Source organism: Hirsutella rhossiliensis, assembly GCF_020360975.1.
Source record: "Hirsutella rhossiliensis strain HR02 chromosome Unknown scaffold00007, whole genome shotgun sequence".
NCBI lineage: Eukaryota > Fungi > Ascomycota > Sordariomycetes > Hypocreales > Ophiocordycipitaceae > Hirsutella > Hirsutella rhossiliensis.
In genome coordinates this window covers 760,071-776,144 of record NW_025408673.1, presented here as the reverse complement: position 1 = coordinate 776,144, position 16,074 = coordinate 760,071, and positions in this window count along the sequence as shown.

Below are 16,074 nucleotides of genomic sequence, written 5' to 3'. Positions count from 1 at the left end.
AAACGGATAAATAGTTAGTATAACTATTTAATAGATATAGGATTAAAGGGATTATAAAGATCTAAGTAATTTAAGATTAACGAGATTACTATAATTTATACGATTTAATATTAGGGATTATAGCTAGGCCTATAATCTAAGGATAGTCTCTATAAGTATATATAGCTACTTACTTTTACTCTTTTAAATAAATAGCTCTCTAGCTTTTAATATAATTATTACGATCTTTATTACGATCTTATTTTTAATTCTAATTACTTAATTACCTAGTTATAATCTATAGTCTATAACCTTTAACCTATTACTACCGTAATATACTTATTATTACTTAGACTATACCCTATTATATCTATTAATATAAACCCCTTAATAGGTTTATCCCTTAGGAATAATACTAGTTATTATATATTAAAAGCTCTTATTTAGTATAATACCGTATTACTCTGAGTAATATTATAACTATTAATATAGATATATAGTAAGCTAGATTAACTAACTCTAAAGCTACTATATCGCCTTAAGATATAATACGCGAGATTATTACCCTTTAATATAAGGTATAGTTACTTAAGAATATAGGAAGCAATAAATAAGTTAGGGACCTTAGAAAGGTAATTAAACTAAAATAGCTAGGACTATTTAACGGTACTTATAGTACGCTTTAAGACTTTCTTACTTAACTTAAGGCCTATTATTAGTTTTACCTTACTAAACTCTTAGACCTAGTCGAAAAGGTACTTTATATAGGAAATTATTTATTTAAAACGGTACTTACTTAGTTTAGACCTATTATAAAAGGCTTTCTTAATAACTAGCTAGCGCGATAAGATAATAAGATAAATAAAGTTTTTATTAATTTCTAAGGATTTAAAGAAGCTATTATAAAGGTATTTAAAATAACTAATTCTCGTAAAGAGAGATATAAGAAGTATATAAAAATACATAAAGGTAAAGTTAGAAGTAAGGGGTTAGATAGGTAGGGCAGAGAGATTTAATTCTTATAGGAGCAGTAATTACGGTAGGGGAGTAATTATTATATTACCTTAATTATCCTTCTTTCCCCTATCTAACGCCCCTCTTTATATCTATTTAGTATCTTAATTAATAAAGAAGATCCTACTTAAAGAAGCTACTAATATCCTTTTAACTACCGAGCTTTTTACTAGTTTTTCCCCTCCTTTCTAGCCGTTACCGGGATATCTATCTTATCTCTCGCTACCTCTATAAGAAGCTATCGCTACTTCTACTTCCCCTCTTACCCCTACCCTTATCTCTATACCTCCTTTTAGCTCCTTCCTTAAAACCTATTTTTTAGCTTCCTAGGTCCCTCGTACTAAGGGATATCTCCGAGAACTATAAAATTAAGCTACGCTTTGCGATATACCCCCTTAGCTATAGCCTGCCCTTATAGAAAGGGTAAAGCTAAATACCTAGGCCGGTAAGCGTATAGAGGAGGTCTTATTTTATACTTATCCCTTACTCGAGAAATCCGGGTTTTAGCCCCGGGCTCTTTTAGTCCTACTTTATAAAAAGGGGCCTTAAGGAGGAAATTAAGTCTTATAAGAAAGGGGGGCTTCTTTAAGGATAAGTCCCTAAAAAGGGGGCCTTTAAGAAGAATAAGTCCTAATTAAGCTAGGGGCCCTCCTTTAAGATAAGTCTTAATTCCTCTCTTTAGCTATAAACGTCTCCTTCCTCTAACGTACTATTAGCTCCTCTCGTAGACTCTTAAGGTAGGCTTCTAAGGATAGCTTCTCTTAAACGTCTTCTAGCCTAATTTACTATAAAAAGATAGCTAGCTTCTACTTCGGTAAGGGCTTTATAAGACCGTTAGCTTTTATTAATACCGTTAGTACCTAACGGACGTAAATAAGTCCCCTTTAAACCTCTTAGCGTAACTAATACTAGTAGATATCGATATACCGTAGCTAGGTTAATAGCGTACTATTTTCCTCTATAAGAATTCGTATAGTCTACGTATTATCGTATTTTATAGCTAACGGGGACGGAATTTATAGTCGTAAAGATATTAGTAGCCGGCTAAGGAAAATCGCTTCTTTTAACGCTTCTAAAAGAGCTAGTAGCTCTGCCTCCGTACTTAAAGTCGTAACGGTAGCTTACTTCGAAGCTATCTAAGTAATAGTTCCTTTAAAAAGGGATATAATATACCCCTATAAGCTCTTTCTATCTAATAAATTATTTATAAAGGACGAATCGCTTAAATAGAGGAAGATTTCGGTAGCTAATTTCTTTCTTTTCTACCTTCCTAAGCATAGACTATATAATCTCGTTAAATAAAGATAAAGGATAGCTCTATCTACTACTTTTTAATGCCTAGGGCTAGGATTTTAGTTATACTTAGCTAGCTAGGAGACCGTAAAAGAGATATCCGGTCTAGTAGAAATAGCTAAAAAAAGCAAGGAGCCTACCTTCTATTAATAATAGTGTTTCTCTTGCTCCCTAGCTTAAAAGGATAGATTAGGTAAAAACTCTTCGTCTAATATAGGCGTAGAGGGAAGCTTCTTATTAAGGGAATTAGGGAGGAATTTATAAGCGACCTTATCGATATAGGCGTCCTAGGTAAGCTAGATAGTCCGTTAGGACCTATTTTAAAGGATTTATATCCCTAGGAACTACTTTAGCTCCCCTAGCTTAGTTATCTTATACCTTTATTATAGGCCTTATATATACTCCCTAGTAATAGCTTCTTCCTCTTTTAAGTAGGCCTAGATAATATCGTCGACGTAAAAGAAGACCGTGATTTTACCCTTCTATATTATATACGGTTCCTAAGGGACTTTCTTAAAGCCTAGGGCTTCGAGGGAACCTATTAAATGCTATTACTAAAGAAGGGGTAATCTTTATAGTCTATATAGAGCTTTCCTAAGCTATAGAACCTTTCCTAGTTTTTAGAAACTAGGAGGAAGTTATATATAGATAACTTCTTCTTCTTTAAGTAGGCAGTTAATAAAGGCGTTAACTATATCTATCTATTCGAGCTTAAGGTCGAATTCTACTACTATAGCTATAAGGGTCCGAAAAGATATCCCTATTAGGGTGGTTGCCCTAGTAGGTAGATCCCCCTTTTCCTATTAATTCCTATAGATAACTAGCCTAGCTTTATATATTTAAAAGAAGCTATATTTATTAGTCTTATAGATAAAGACCTACTTATAGCTAAGGACTTATTTTCCTCTTACTTTTTCCTTAAGGACCTCTTTAAAAGACCCTATCTCTTTATATAAGGCTAGGTAGTCTTTCTAGGCCTAGAAAAACTAGTCTTTAAAGGGGTGTTTTTCTAGCTGCTTTTAGTTTACTAGTAGGTCTAGGAGGTCTCTTTTATATACCTTCCTTGCTAATAGCTATAGCTTAAAGAGCCGGCTTACTATAAATGCTCCGTAGGAACCGTCTTCTATTAGCATTAGGTAGAAGTCGGAAAAACGAACGAAATAAGGGAAAGGTTAGTCTTCTTTAGTATCTATATCGGGCCCTATACCTTCCTTTACTTCTCGAAGTAGGGATAAAAAGGCAGCCGGGTAATCCTTTAAGAGAGGTGCCTTTCCTACCCCCTTAGGGGTCGAGATAGGAAGACTAACTAAAAAAGCTGCTTCTAGATCTTCTTCTTATTCTATAAGAGGAGGCGTAGGGAGGTAGGCGTATTCTAGCTCTACCGCTTTCTTATAGTCTCCTTCTTTATCTAGATTATCTAATCTAGTAGCTTCTTCTTCTTCGAAGTCGGCGTTATCCTCGACTACTTCGACGTCGGTTTCTTCTTCCGTTTCCTTATCTAAGACCTCTTTTTAAGACTATTAGGAAGAGGGGATTTAAATCTTCTAAATTAGCTAACGTTAAGAGAGTAAGAGGGGCTATTAATCCCTCTTTCCGTCGAAGAAGCTAGATTCGTCGAAAATTATATCCCTAGTCGAAATAACCTTCTATAGAAAAGGAATCTAGATCCGGAAGATATTTATAGAATTATAACTAATAAGGTAACTAATAAAGGCTCTAGGATTAAGCTTTCTTTTCTTCTTCCTTTTTAGCTATATATTAGTAGTTATTGCGTATGCCTTATAGCTATAGGTATAAAGGTAGGCTAGCAAGGCCTTTTTCTTTATAAAGAGCTTAAGGGGGGATTTCTAGTCTATTTCTTAGTTTAGTTCCTTAGGGTCCTTAGGATCCCTAAGGGTCCGGTTCTATAGGTAATAGGCGGTCTTAACGACTTCCCTTTAAAGGTCGTATAGAAGCTTTATAGTAAGTCTTATCGTATAGGCCCTTTCTATTATAGTACCCCTTAATCTTTCTACCCCTCCGTTCTAGGCCTAGGTATTCGGTGCTAACGGGAGGGGTAAAATGCCCCTTTTTCGAAGCTAATTTAAGATATCCTTCGTAAATAGCTCTCTATTAAACTATATCTTCTTTACCTCGTAGCTAAAGTAGGATTTTATTTAGTTAACGAAGTCCTAGAAGGTAGACTAGTTATACTTACTTAGGTAGGTCCGTAAGAAATAAGGGAAAACTATCCCTAAAAAAGCGTCTATAAAAAATATTACCTTAACAAAGCTTTCCTAATCCTTAGAGACGTCGGTCTAATTAACTTAAATTTCCTTATATAGCTAGTCCGGCCGTATTAAGGTCCGTCTAGAATTTCGTCTCTTAGTCTTTCCTTAGCTATAGTATTTATATTCGATAGTCTTTAGGCCCCTTATTTATACGCCCTATTATTAGCCTAGCTTATATAAAGCTAGGGGGCCTAGGTAACTAAGTCGTGCGTGCTAAAGAATACCGTCTCCTTAGGCTACTAAAAGAGGGTCCTTAGATCCTACCCTCTTAGTAAGGAAAGCTAACTTCTTAAGAGATTCCTTCCTAATAATAGGTCGGAATTCGAGAATAAATTAACCGAATTTCTCCTCGATAAGCCTAATAGTCTAATTCTTCTAGACTAGCCTTATAGGCTTAAACGTCGTATCCTAGAAGATTCCTTCCTCTTAAAGAAGGCGAAAGGAAATTAAGCTCGTTAAAAATCGAGGGTAAAAAGCTACCCTTTTTCGTTAAAGAATTCGTATAGACCCGTTAGGTAATTATATCGTGAAATTTACCCTTCTATATCCCTCTATCCGTACGGTTAATTCCCCGGCAATAAGATATTCCCTCCGTGCCTTCTTAAAGGACCGGAATTATAAGAGTATATTATAGATATCGAGGGAAGTACTAGAGTTAAGGATAGCTGATTTTCGTAGGGGATAATCGGAGGGCTCTAATAGTTAGTCTTAGCCTTATTAATCCGTAAGGAAGATAAAAACCGGATTTACTATACTAACGATTTTTCCTCGAATTTACGGCTCGAATAAGGGCAGCGGCGTTAGTTACTATTTCTTAGCAACCTAAATCTCGTCTATATTCTTCTATAACGAGGGGTCCTCCTTAAGGGACTATTATATTATTTCTTATAGCCTCTTTAAAGGGTTAAATCCTTTAGGTCGGTTTTCCTCGAAGACCTACTAGTATTATAATAATCGATGGCCTAGGGATTTATAGGCTAGGCAGCTGTTTCGCTAGGTCTTTTATTTCTTCGAGGAATCCTTATCCCGATCTAAAAGGTCTGCTTAAAAACCTCCCCTTTTTACCCCTTATTGCTAATTTTAACGAAGAGGTTCGATTTTAATTAGTTCCCTGATTTTTCGACTAACGGACTAAAAGGTCTATTAGGGGACTAGTCGGGCCGGTCTAACTAACGGGACCGGGCCCGGAGCAAAAGGCAGAGCCAGGGCCGGGACTAGGGCAGCCGTTAAAGACGGGGTTAAGGCTCTCGAGGGAGGGGGAGCCGAAGGAGTAACAGCCGTAGCAGCAGCAGCGGGAGCCGCAGCAATAGGGGCTGCAGCAGCTGCAGGGGCAGTAGGTCGAGCCGTCTAGGTCGAGTGCTAGCTACGAAGGAATAAGACTACTTACTATTATACTCTAGTAGCCTCTTTATTTAATTCCTAGCTAGCTTCTTAAAAGATAGTTAAGTAACCGTTACTAATAGGCTTTATTAGCAGAGATATATCCTATAGCTACTAGCCGGAAAGAGCTTCTATAAGGAAGTATTAATTAGCTTCCTCGAGGATTTCTTCTTACTTAGCTAGCTACGAGGAAGCTAGTAGGTTCTTAGTAGAAAAAGCTCCTAGGTAGGCCGTATAGGTCTTCTTAATACGGTTAGTTATATAGCCCCTTAAGGGAGCTATTAAGGTCTCGAGCTTTAAAAGCTACTACCTAAGAGTCTCTTCCTCTTATAGAGAGATTAGCTTTACGGTACTAACAGATTCTATTATTGCCGTACGAGCAGTAGTTAGTAGCTTCGTCTCGTAAAGGTATTCCTTTCGGTAACTCTCGTAGTCGCCTAGGGTAGTAGAAAAAGCTCTCTACTATATAGAGGTTAGCTCGGAGAAGAGGGTAGCTCCCTTTATAAAGTCCGTTGCCCTAGGACGAAGAGGGGGCTTAAGAGGGTCCTGCTTATTAGAGAAGACTAAATTATAGATAGTTCTATCTATACGAACCTATATCTCCTTTACCTACTTATCTTAATCTTAGGGCTCTATAAGAATCGTCCTATAAACTATAGGGGTAGTAGAGGAGTTGTTTTTCGATACTATTATAGGGAAGGGTAGAAAAGTTAGTTAAAAATTAGCTTTTCTAGTAAGAGGGGTAAAAGGAAGCTACGAGGGATATAAGAAAGGTGCCTTTTATAGCAGCTAGAAGGTATAGGAATTCTATTCCTCCCGGGCTTATAACTCTCGCGTAGAGAGATACGAGAAGTATATAAAAATGCATAAAGGTAAAATTAAAAGTAAGGGGTCGGATAGGCAGGGCAGAGAGATTTAATTCTTATAGGAGTAGCAATTACGGTAAGGGAGTAATTATTATATTGCCTTAATTATCCTTCTTTCCTTTATCTAACGCCCCTCCTTATACCCGTCTAGTATCTTAATTAATAAAGAAGATCCTACTTAAAAAAGCTACTAATATCCTTTTAAATACTAAGCTTTTTACCGGTTTTTCCCCTCCTTTCTAGCCGTTACCGGTATATCCGTCTTATCTCTCGCTACCTTTATAGGAAGCTATCGCTACTTTTGCTTCCCTTTATACCCCTACCCTCCTTTCTATACCTCTTTTTAGCTCCTTCTTCCTTCTTCTATACCGGGTGTTTTTAGCTTCCTTAGTCCCTCTTACTAAGGGATATCTCTAAGAACTACGAAATTAGGCTATGCTTCGCGATAAAACGACTAAGTTATATTATTAGAACCTAATTATAGTATACTACTTAAATACCGTAATAATTATAGATTATTAATAAGATATCTTTTAAAGACTTATATAATAAATTAAATATAATAAAGAAAATTATAATAAATATATATACTTAAACTAAAGAGTTTATAAATATAAAAAAGTATAAGTATAGTATAAACGATATAATAATATACTAAAATATTATTAGTAATATATATAAAGGCTATAAGCTATATTTAACTAAGGAAAAAGTAATATAGAATACTATATAAGAAATAAAAAGATATAAAATAAAAACTTAACCTTTAATATAAAAATAAATAAAATAATAAAGTATAGTATATAATTAACTATAAAGTAATATAATTATCGCGAAGTATAGCTTAATTTTATAGTTCTTAAAGATATCTTATAGTATAAGGGGAACTAAGGAAGCTAAAAAATAGGGTTTAAAGAAGGAGCTAAAAAGAGGTATAGAAAGAAGGGTAGAGGTAAAAGGGGAAGTAAAAGTAGCGATAGCTTCCTATAAAGGTAGCGAGAGATAAGATAGATATACCGGCAACGGCTAGAAAAGAGGGGAAAAACTAGTAAAAAGCTTAGTAGTTAAAAGGATATTAGTACCTTTTTTAAGTAAGATCTTCTTTATTAATTAAGATATTAAATAGGTATAAAAAGGGGCGTTAAATAAAGGAAAGAAGGATAATTAAAGTAATATAATAATTACTCCCTTACTTTAATTACTACCCTTATAAGAATTAATTATCTCTACCTTACTTATCCGACCCCTTACTTTTAATTTTACCTTTATATATTTTTATATACTTTTTATATCTTTCTTTATAAGAGTTATAAGCCTAGGAGGAATAGAATTCCTATACCTTCTAGCTACTATAAAAGGCACCTTTCTTATATTCTTCGTAGCTTCCTTTTACCCCTCTTACTAGAAAAGCCGATTTTTAACTAACTTTTCTACCCCTTCTTTTATAATAATATCGAAAAACGACTCCTCTACCGCCCCTATAGTCTATAGGACGATTCTTATAGAGCCTTAATATTAAGATAAGTAGGTAAAGGAGCTATAGGCTTATATAAATAGAACTATCTATAATTTAGTTTTCTTTAATAAGTAGGACCCTCTTAAGCCCCCTCTTTATCCTAGGTTAACGGAATTTATAGAAGGAGCTTTCCTCTTCTCTAAGCTAACCTTTATATAGTAAAGAGCTTTTTCTACTACCTTAGGTAACTACGAAAGTTACTATAAGGAATACCTTTATAAGATAAAGTTATTAACTACTACTTATATAGTAATAATAAAATCTATTAATACTATAAAGCTAATCTCTCTTTAAGAGAAAGAGACCCTTAGGTAGTAGCTTTTAAAGCTTAAGATATTAATAGCTCCCTTAAGGGGCTATATAACTAACCGTATTAGGAAGACCTATATAGTATACCTAGGAGCCTTTTTTACTAAGAACTTACTAGCTTCTTTATAGCTAGCTAAGTAAGAAGAAATCCTTAAGGAAGCTAACTAATACTTTCTTAAGGAAGCTCTTTTTAACTAGTAGCTATAGGGTATACCTCTATTAATAAAGCCTATTAGTAATAGTTACTTAACTATCTTTTAAGAAGCTAGCTAGGAACTAAATAAAGAGGCTACTAAAGTATAATAGTAAGTAGTCTTATTCCTTTATAGCTAGTACTCGACCTAAATAGTTTAACCGGCTGCCCCTATAGCTGCTATAGCCCCTATTACTACGGCCCCCGCTACTACTACTATAGCTACTGCCCCTCCGGCTCCTCCTCCCTTAAGAGCCTTAACCCCTCCGTTAACGGCTGCCCTAGTCCCGGCCCTAGCTCCGCCTTCTACTCTAGGCCCGGTCCCGTTAGTTAGACCGGCCCGACTAGTCCCCTAATAGACCTATTAGTCCGTTAGTCGAAAAATTAAGGAACTCGTCGAAATCGAACCTTATTAAAATTAGTAATAAGGGGTAAAAAGGGGGGGTTTTTAAAAAGACCTTTTAGACTAAGATAAGGATTCCTTAAAGAATAAAAGACTAAATAAAACAGCTGCCTAGCCTATAAATCCCTAGGCTATTAGTTATTATAATACTAGTAGGTCTTTAAGGAAAACCGACCTAAAGGAGTTAACCCTTTAAAGAGGCTATAAGAAATAGTATAATAGTCTCTTAAGGAGGACCCCTCGTTATAGAAGAAGATAAACGAGATTCGGGTTACTAAGAAATAGTAACTAACGCCGCTACCTTTATTTAAGCCGTAAATTTAAGGAAGAATTATTAGTATAGTAAATCCGGCCTTTATCTTCCCTATAGATTAATAAGGCTAAGACTAACCGTTAGAGCCCTCCGATTATCCCCTACTAAAATCAGCTATCCTTAACTCCGGTACTTCCCTTAATATCTATAATATACTCTTACGATTCTAGTCCTTTAAGAAGGTATAGAGGGAATATCTTATTACCGGGGAATTAACTATATAGATAAAGGGATATAGAAGGGTGAATTTTACGATAAAATTACTTAATAGGTCTATATAAATTCTTCGACGAAAAAGGGTAGCTTTTTGCCCTTAATTTTTAACGAGCTTAATTTTCTTTTACTTTCTTTAAGAGGAAGGAATCTTCTAGGATATAACTACTAAGCTTATAAGGCTAGTCTAAAAGAATTAAACGATTAGGCTTATTAAAGAAAATTTCGGTTAATTTATTCTTAAATTCTAACCTATTTATAGGAAGGAACTACTTAAGAAGTTAGCTTTCCCTACTAAGAGGAATAGGTCTACTATAAAGGACCCTCTTTTAGTAGCCTAAGGAGACTATCTTCTTTAGTACGTATAACTTAGTTACCTAGGCCCCCTAGCTTTATATAAGCTAAGCTAATAATAGGGCGTACGAATAAGGGGCCTAAAGACCGTCGAATATAAATACTATAGCTAAGGAAAGACTAAGATACGAATTTCTAAACGAACCCCTTTATAGCCGGACTAGCTATATAAGGAAATTTAAGTCGACTAAACTAACGTTTCTAAGAACTAAGAAAGCTTTATTAGGGTAATACTTTTTATAGATGCTTTTTTAAGGATAGTTTTCCCTTATTTCTTATAGACCTACCTAAGTAAGTATAACTAGTTTACCCTTTAAGACTTCGTTAACTAAATAAAATCCTACTTTAGCTATAAGGTAAAAGAGATATAGTCTAATAGAGAGCTATTTATAAAGGATATCTTAAATTAGCTTTAAAAAGGGGGTATTTTACCCTTCCTATTAGCATTAAATACCTAAGCCTAGAACGGAGGGGTAGAAAGATTAAGGGGTACTATAATAGAACGGGCCTATACGATAAGACTTACTATAAGACTTCCCTATAACCTTTAAAGGGAAGTCGTTAAGACTGCCTATTACCTTTAGAACCGGACCCTAAGGGACCTTAAGGGCCAAAGGGACTATAAGGACCTAGAGATCCTTTTTAAGACCTAAGGAATAGACTAGAAATCCCCCCTTAAGCTCCTTATAAAGAAGAGGGCCTCGCTAGCCTACCTTTATACCTATAGCTATAAGGTATACGCTATAACTACTAATATATAGCTAAAAAGGAAGAAGAAAAGAAAGCTTAATCCTAGGGCCTTTATTAATTACCTTATCGGCTATAATTTTATAAATATCTTCTAGGTTTAGATTCCTTTTTTATAAAAGGTTATTTTAACTAAGGATATAATTTTTAATAAATCTAGCTTCTTTAATAGAAAGAGGGATTAATAGCCCCTTATACTCTTATAACGTTAGCTAATTTAAAAGATTTAATTCCCCCCTTCTTAATAATCTTAAGAAGAGGTCTTAGATAAGGAAATAAAGAAAGAAACCGACGTTAAAGTAGTTAAGGATAACGCTAACTTTAAAGAAGAAGAGGAAGCTACTAAAATAAATAATCTATATAAAGAAGGAGACTATAGGAAAGTAGTAGAGCTAGAATACGCTTACCTTCTTACGCCTCCTTATATAAAATAAGAAGAAGATCTAGAAGTAGCTTTCTCTATTAGTCTTCTTATCTCGACCCCTAAGGGGGTAGGAAAGGCACCTATCTTAAAGGATTACCTAGCTACCTTTTTATCCTTACTTTAAGAAGTAAAGGAAGGTATAAGGCCTAATATAAAGGAAGACTAACTTCTTCCTTATTTCGATTATTTTTTTAACTTCTATTTAACGCTTATAAAAGACGGTTCCTATAAAGTATTTATAGTAGGCCGGCTCTTTAAGCTATAGCTATTAGTAAGGAAGGTATATAAAAGAGACCTCCTAGACCTACTAGTAAACTAAAAGTAGCTAGAAAAACACCCCTTTAAAGACTAGTTTTTCTAGGCCTAGAAAGACTACCTAGCTTTATATAAAGAGATAGGGTCTTTTAAAGAGGTCCTTAAGGAAACGGTAAGAGGAAAATAGGTCCTTAGCTATAAGTAGGTTTTTATCTATAAGACTAATAAATATAGCTTCCTTTAAAAGTATAAGGCCTAGCTAGTTATCTATAAGAATTAATAGGAAAAAGGGGATCTACCTACTAAGGCAATTACCTTAGTAGGGATATCTTTTAGACCCTTATAGCTATAGTAGTAGAATTTAACCTCGAACTTAATTAAATAGATATAGTTAACGCCTTTATTAACTGCCTACTTAAGGAAAAAGAAGTTATCTATATACGCTTTCTACTAAGCTTTTAATAGCTAGGAAAGGTTCTATAGCTTAGGAAAGCTCTATATAGACTATAAAGATTACCCTTTCTTTAGTAATAGTATTTAATAGGTTCCCTTAAAGCCTTAGGCTTTAAGAAAGTCCCTTAGGAACCGTATATAATATAGAAAGGTAAAATTATAGTCTTCTTTTACGTCGATAATATTATTTAAGCTTACTTAAAAGAGGAAGAAGTAATAGCTAGGGAGGCTATATAAGGCTTATAATAAAGGTATAAGATAACTAAGCTAAGGGAGCTAAAGTAGTTTATAGGGATATAAATCCTTTAAAATAGGTCTTAATAGACTATCTAGCTTACCTAGGACGCCTATATCGATAAGGTCGCTTATAAATTCCTCTTTAATTCTCTTAATAAAAAGCTTTACTATATACCTATATTAAATAAAGAGCTTTTACTTAATCCGTCCTTTTAAGCTAAGGAGTAAGAAAAACACTAATATTAATAGAAAGTAAGCTCCTTACCTTTTTTAGCTATTTCTACTAAACTAGATATCTCTTTTATAGTCTCCTAGCTAGCTAGGTTATTACGACCATAGTCTAGCGAACCGCGGTAACTAGTATATATTACGAGGACACGTAACGTAGGGAGTAAGGAATATTAAACGGACCGACGGGCTAATTAAGTTTAGAGCGACGGATTACTCTAGCGCTCTAACGCTCTATAGCTAGGATCGTAGGATCGCTCTAGCGCCCTAGCGCTCCTAGGCGACGGGATTACCTAGTGCTCTCGGCGATCTAGGGAAGCTCTCGAGATATATAAGGAAGGAATAGAATACTCCTTTAAATAGATAGCTTAATAGCTTTTAATATAATATAGATCTTTATTACGATTTATCTTTAATTCTAATTACCTAGTTATAGTCTATAGTCTATAACCTTTAACTTATTACTAACGTAATATACTTATTATTACTTAGACCACGCCCTATTATATCTACTAATATAAACCCCTCGATAGGTTTATCCCTTAGGAATAATACCGGTCGTTATATAGGTATAACTAGAATCCTAGCCCTAAGTACTAAGAAGTAGTAAACTAAGTAATCCTTTATCTTTATTTAACGAGATTATATAGTTTACGCCTAGGAAGGTAAGGAAGGAAGAAATTAGCTATTAGAATCTTCCTTTATTTAAGTAATTTATTATTTATAGATAATTCCTTAGATAGAAAGAGCTTATAGGGGTATATTATATCCCTTTTTAAAGGAACTATTACTTAAAGAGCTTTAAAGCAAGCTACTATTAAGACTTTTAGTATAGAAGTAAAGCTACTAGCTCTTTTAAAAGCGTTAAAAAAAGCGATTTTCCTTAGCTAGCTACTAATATCTTTATAACTATAAATTCCGTCCTTATTAGCTATAGAATATAATAATATATAGACTATATAAATTCTTATAAAGGAAAATAGTAAGCTATCGACCTAGCTATAATATATTAATATCTATTAGTACCCTTATAGTATAGTAGTTATATACCTAGGAAGCTTACTAGCTATAATACTAGAGTCGGTTCGAATCTAGCTAAGGGCACGATTAATTTTTAGTCGGACTAGTAAACTACGTTAACCTACTTATTAATTAGCTAATTAGCGCTTCTAAAAGCGCTTATAAATATACTAGTAGTCTCGCCCCGCTATAAGTAGGCCGGCCCGGACCTCGCCTACCTAGACCTAGCGACGAATTTATTAGGACCTCCCCCCTTAACCCCGATCCGGGCCCCCCGACCGGGAAAATAAAAACCTAGGGCTAATACTAGTAACTCGAGAAGTACGGCGTAAAGCCGGTGCGATAACCTAACTACCGGCCTAGCTAAAGGCCGGCATTAATAAATAAAATAGCCCGCTAAGCCTTACGGCGGAAAAATAAGGCAGAGCCTAGGAAGATATCGTTATAGGATAAGGTTAAAGATAATTATATAATTAACTATTAACCGTTAACTAGAAAACGCTCGTACTACTAATTAACGCTATATACCCCGCGTACGTAAAGGAGTTACTTTCTAAGGTTACTTTATAGCGGGGCTAATATAATTCCGACTAACTATAACGATACCTAAGATAGCCGGCGTAAGATTCCTATATATTATAACCGCGACTTAGTATAAGGGCGGACTAGCTACGAAAGAGGGGAGGGTTTTCCTTTAAGCACTTTAGTTTTTCCCTCCTATTTAACGTCGAAGTTCTAGATACCTTTAGATAGGTTACTAGTATAATCTTAATAATAATAATAATATTTATTAGTATTAGTTATACTAAGAGGTTTAAAGGGGACTTATTTCTATTTATTAAGTTTTAATAGTATTAATAAAAGTAAATGGTCTTATAAAGCCCTTACTAAAGTAGAAGCTAGCTATCTTTTTATAGTAAATTAAGCTAAAAGACGTTTATAAGAAGCTATCTTTAGAGGCCCGCTTTAAGAGTCTATAAGAAGAGCTAATAGCCCGTATAAGAAGGTAACGTCTATAGCTAAAGAAAAGGAAGAGGTATTCCCTTTAAAGGGCCCCTTATTTAATTAGGTTTCTCCCTTTTAAGAAGGCCCCCTTTCTTATAGGACTTTCCCCTCTTTAGGCTCCTATTTCTTAAGTAGGTCTAAAAGAGCCTAGGGACCTAAAAGGGCGCTTACTTTCCTTAAGTAAAGGGATAAGTATAGAGCTAAGAACCTCCTTTATACGCTTACTAGCCTAAAGCTATATTAGCTATGCCCTTAAAGGGCAGGCTATAGCTAAGAAGGTATATTATAAAGTATAGCCTAATTTTATAGTTCTTAGAGATATCCCTTAGTAAGAGGGACTAAGGAAGCTAAAAATACCTAGTATAGAAAAAGGAAGAAGGAGCTAAAAAGAGGTATAAAAAGGAGGGTAAAGGTATAAGGGGAAGTAGAAGTAGTAATAGCTTCTTATAAAAGTAGCGAGAGATAAGACGGATATACTAGTAATAGCTAGAAAAGAGGGGAAAAACTAGTAAAAAGCTTAGTAGTTAAAAGGATATTAATAGCTTTTTTAAGTAAGATCTTCTTTATTAATTAAGATACTAGATAGGTATAAAGAAGGGCGTTGAATAAAGGAAAGAACGATAATTAAGGCAATATAATAATTACTCCCTTATTATAATTACTACCCCTATAAGAATTTAATATCTCTACCCTACCTATCCGACCTTTTACTTTTACTTTTACCTTTATATATTTTATATATACTTCTTATATCTCTTTTTATAAGAATAATAAGTTACTAAAGTCTATATATATATTATACTATCTATACTATATAGGTAATTTATACTTAATAGAGAGTAAGAGGTATAAATCGGCGAGCTTAGAAGTTATTAAGTCTTAATTAATAAGGTTTAAAACAGCTAAGTTTAGTATAATAAGGTTTAGCGTAGTAAGGTTTAGTATAGTATAGTTTAGCGTAGTAAAGTTTAGTATAGTAAGGTTTAGCGTAGTAAGGTTTAATATCCTATTATTTAATATACTAAGGTATAAGAATATAGGATTTATTTATAGCTATAAAGGGTAGTTACTAGCACGTAACTAATAGGATTATATATAGGTATATAGCTATTTAAGGCTATAATAGCCTTACCTAGCTAGCTAAAATAGTAAGAGATATATATATATACCGGTTAACTTTAATTATAATTATAAAGGCCTACTAATATAAGGTTTATAATAGGTTACTATTAACTAAATTAAACTTCGTATACTAGCGCTAATTCTAATAATATATAGTCTTTACTAAGTATTAATAGCGGCTTGCCCTTTATTTTTATTACCCTCCTTTAATATAAGCGTTACTTAGACTATATTTCTTATTAACTTAAAACCTTATTTAAATTAATACCTTAGCGTAAACCTAATAATAGCTTAATTAATAATAAATATATTAGCGCTAATAATAACTTTATAAATAAAGCTATTCGCGACCTTAATCTTAATTTTATTATTAGAGGCTTATATAGTATAATACGTATAAAAAGCACCGCTTATACTTACGCTACTACTTATTCTTATCTTCTCTTAGCTATACTAATATAGCGCGATAAGGATAGCTAA